This window comes from Saccoglossus kowalevskii, chromosome 14 (genome assembly GCF_978046115.1).
Source record: "Saccoglossus kowalevskii chromosome 14, keSacKowa6.1, whole genome shotgun sequence".
NCBI lineage: Eukaryota > Metazoa > Hemichordata > Enteropneusta > Harrimaniidae > Saccoglossus > Saccoglossus kowalevskii.
This window is the reverse complement of record NC_140654.1, coordinates 13,468,733-13,473,816: the sequence shown is the minus strand read 5'-3', so window position 1 is coordinate 13,473,816 and position 5,084 is coordinate 13,468,733.

The window sequence follows — 5,084 nt, the reverse complement described above, 5'->3', positions numbered from 1 at the left end:
TTGTTACGCCCCAGCTTATCCAATTTTGTTTCAGTTTCTCTTAATGGTTTTTTTCTACTAGTAGATTTTCTTGTTTTTCCTTATGCCAATTTTGCTTTATTTTTTGCACATTTAATTGAAACTTCTCGAATTGTTATCCTAACAATGTATATCAATATTCGTTTGACAGAAATGTTTTTATAGTAACTTACTGCATCTTTTATTGTATGTTTTATTACATTTTTATAATTTTAATCTTATAAGCCAGTATTTAATTTTCAATATTCAGAGCCTCTAGTAAATCTGTTCATACTAAATTTTAATGATATGGCATTACGATCGGCATTAATTGGGGATTTATGTCTGTGGATTGGGTGACTGACGATAAATGTGACGATAATAAACAATAGTCTAATCTACTCGCAATCCCCAGTGTAACATATCCCCACGTAAACTGTGTTTTTGTCGGTTGTTGTGTTTATTAAAGATTTTAATTAGAGCGGCTTGTAAACCAAGACGGGCAATATTTTATAAGACAATATACCATGAAAATACCATAATGTGTATACCACCATTAATAATTACAGAACTAGGTAGATTTTGTTTTCAAATTCTCGTTTGACTTTCAGAGTTTAATAATACATACATAAATGGTGTCGTCATTTGCACTTATACCTCAATAATCAGCCATAGAAGGGTGTCTTCAAAGCAAAGAAGGAAGGACACTTTGTGAATTGAAGCGGGAGGGTCGTCAACACACGCTAATAACGCAAAGGCTCGTGGGTAGACGCTTGTTTTTAAAGTGCCTGTGCAATGCCCACCCTCACGTTTCCATTTTAGATCTGTGTTCCACTGAAAAGGGCAGTTATTGATTTTTTTGCTGAAAATGATTACTCGTATCCAAGTAAATTTGGGATATTTCTCGTGTTGTAGCCACGCCCACCTATCGTGAAACGGTCGACTGTTTCCGGATTTCCGACTCTCGCCGAAAGTGCGCCACCAAATGACAAAATGTGAGAGGAAGTCATCCCCCTGAGCCGTAATAACACTGGTCGTTCAGTATACTTTTAAACGATATACATTTTTCGGTCGGTGTTTTTTCTTTTTTTTTGTCTATTTTTTTTTTGAGAGAGAGAGAGTTTTTAGATGTTGTGTTGTGGGCAGTTGCAGTGAAACATATAGCCATAGTGTATGTATTCACACGTTTCTAATCGATCCGAAGGTGCGACATCACTTAACCTTAGATTCATTCAACTGTCCCCGTCCATAAAAAACAAAAAAACGACTAGGTTTAAAGAGAAACGCCGACAACGTGAACCTGGCGCAACACTTTTGAAAGAAATAGATTCCGGACCAGCCCATGATCACCGAGGCGGATTTCAGAAGAGAGAGAGACGTCCGGCAAGTGTTTCAAATCAGTTGAATTTTTTGCGATCCTGATTATCGTTTTATAGAGACCATTTAGCCCCTGTTAAGTAAAAGGTAGCAATAATTTTGACAGTAACACGAAAACGAAGCGTCGGACAAACAGGAAATTACACAGCCCTTACACACTGCTAACTGTTTTCATTTTGGAAGGCTAAAAGTTTCTGAATTGTTTGGTGATTGGTGTTGAATGTCGAATTCACACCTCTGTTCTTTTTTACCTCCATGCTTGCAGCTTGATCTGCGTAATAATTTATGAAATAAGAATCCGGGCTTGGTCAATGTGTTTCCACCAAATAAAGTTTTAATACGATGTTATAATTATGACAATCACGCCATGGATCAAGCTAATTCGAATCCACTCTCAATTTTTCTGTATGTGTGTTGATCTCGATTATTTTTGTTATCCGCCGCTTTTAACGCACTTGCCCGCGCCGTGACCCGACGCGTTCATCTATTTCAACAAAATGTCAATTTATTTCCACGCGGCTGTCATTTATTTAGTAACTGTGATTTGTCGTTTTTTTTTAATTATTTTATAGTGATCACTATAGTCTAATGTTTAGAATGTCAAAATATGTTCTCTTTTATTTTGATTTTGAAAGTTTTACTCAGACGATCGATGAAATAAAACAGTGTAGTGACATGCCTAGTAACCTGCTAAATAACGAGATAATTCCGACGTCAAATTCTATTTTGTCCAGCAACAGTGTACAAACGTGCGCCGGTGTCGGTGACGATCCCGGTGACCAGCTACACCAGAACGGACATATTTCGCATCTAACTCAACCCCATGCAACAAAAATTGATACTATGTGTTCATTATGGTCCATTCTTCCTCGACGAACAAGTACATAAGTGACAATATAGTCAAAGACGAGAAAACTGCACAAGAAATTTGCCTTATTTACACGTATCGGCAATGAAAGCTGCCATGCGACTTCCCCTTCTGACGTCACAAGGGGAATTTCTGTATGCAAATGAGAAGCTAATGAGGAGCCTCGTTTTAAAATACACAAAAATAAAGTTGCGGTAGACTGAGTTTAAAACACATTTTTTCACTTAAAAAATAATAATTCATGCTTAGAAACATAAAAATTAATAATATTTATGTATCAATTGATAATTTTAGGCGTGAAAATAGAAGCCATTTCACAGGCACTTTAAATAATGACACGCTATGGCCATCTGACGCATGCGCAGGTGACGACTCCACCGCTTTAAATCGTACGATTTTTTGTTTCTGGTAAGAAGTGTCATCAAATTATATAGTTGACAATATAATATAGTAAACTGGAACGTAGATTGTTTGCCAGTGATTTTCGAGACTTTTACGATGATAATGAACCATCTAAATCCTAATATATATTCTTCATTCTTTGTTTTTAGTTTAAAGAGACCTACCATAAAATCTTTAAAATGAAGAGCTGAGATCACTTGTTACGATTTAAATGTTAAAAATTGTATGTTTCTGAGTCATAATACACCTGTCGTCCAATTCAGATTGTTAACAAGAACATTTGGCTTTCAGTCTGTGATCTTCGAGACTCTCGGCTTTATTATTCCCTCACCAACGCATCATGTGATTGTTCAATCGCAGACGCGAACTCGCGTAACAGACGATAATCTCAAATTAACAATTTTTTCTCAAATTTATTATCTTTGCTATTAGCACATATCAGTAGCAGTATTTATGAGAGTAAAAGTGTGAGCGCCGTGCAGTGAATATATTTTTTTATCGTTGACCGCAACGTGACATCACTCTAATCGTACGTACATCGTGGTCACAGTCAGCTGGCGCACACGTGATAATAAAATAAATACGATATTTACAATACGGTGGCCGCCATCTTGAATGACGCATAAAACTAAATAAGTCTCTTATTTAGTTTTATAAGACTACAGCAAACCAAAGATTACTCGGCATGCGAACATTGGTGACAATCCTGCAGACTTGGCATCCCTGCCAGAGAACTGATTCAGAGTTCTTCATAGTTGAACGGGCAAGCCTTCTTGTCAACAGTGGAAATATTACTGCCAACAAGAGATTGCATTATAGGACTTATAGGAAGTTAAGAGAGTGCATTGAACAGATAAGTCAAACCTGACTGATTGACATAAGGCAACAAAAACCGCAGCAATGTTTTTGATTCTAGTAGAAATTGCAAAACAGAGTTGTACACCAGTTCTAAAAAATATGAGTCACTGGAAGAAGCTGTGAAGACAATATATGGCACCAATAAATGAACAAATACAAAGTGCTGAAAATAATCAAGAGAGCATAAAGTGGGGACATTTAAAGGGTGGCAGTCGTCGTGCTGCGCCCTGTTTGATATTGGACTCACAGCGACGTACACAGCGCGTGTAAAATACATCGTTTATTTACTGTACATGAAATTCGAACACGCGCTGCGCGACGACCACCGCGCTTTAACAAGGATCATGATATTCTTTTTGGCGTAGACCATCAAAGTGGCAAAACAGATTTCGTGAATAAACACGCCCTGAAGAAGATTACTGGTACTATTTCCCGATTAGATCCATATTCTGGCGACACACACTCGGAATTGGAGCCGCAAAGATCAAAGAGCCAATCCACCATGCAAGAAACATCTCCCATTCTGTACAGTTGCATAAACATGGACATGTTACAAATGTAACGTAAAAAATTATCATTTGGATTCTGGATGACATTGAATGAGATCTGCACTTCTGGTTACTGTGTTGTTGTTTCTAGAGCTACTGTCATGTCATGTGTATGGAAACGTGTTACATATTGTAAGTTACGTGAAGTTTACCAACTTGAAGATCAAAAGATGGCAGATCTACCAACATATAGAATAGAACCTGCACCTTCATCCAAGTATAGTGCTGTGATTACGAAAAACGACGTGAATTTAAAAGATGTGGTACGCAGTTCACTTGCCTGATTTCATGAGCAATACATTTGCAGCAATATTTATTGAGCACTGATTCATTCCTAAATGCCTATCACCACCACTTTGTTTGTCATCTATGGTCCAGTTTGACAACTTTGATCGGAGAAAAAAAGTAACTTCACTGGGGGGGGGGGCAGAAAGAATTGACGATGGTACTATTTGAAATGAATACAGATAGTAAGTATGAAAAGAATTGTTGAAGATGGTGGCGTATGGGAAAGACCGATTTCAGCAAAAAATACACCATCCGCTCTTAACAACACATGGTCCTCGACTAAATGATGAGTTTCTGAGAATTAGTGGGAGGTCATTGTCAATAGTCGTCCTCTCACCTACACTGATGGGAACCTATATCAACTGATTAAAACCACTTTCACCGGATCAAATTCAGACTCCCTAGTTTGAACCACCTGCCTAGGTGCCTTATTCATATTATATTCATAAGTTGCAGTATGAGTAGCCAATTAGTGACCGCGTTGCAGCTGGTGCACGTGATTTCTTGCATTAATGAGGTTCGAGGACGACTATTGACAATGGCCTCTGCTTTAAAGCATCTGCCTGATAGTTTGAATGTGTTAAGGTATGCTATAAAATACATACATGTACCTTACATATATATAATACAGTAAAAAGTAAGCAGTATTCCGAACACCTGTGGTCATTCTCCTGTAGTCTTAAGGAAATTGTCCAAATTCAAAAAGATTTGGTACGTATCATTAGCATTTAAAGAAAATTTGTATT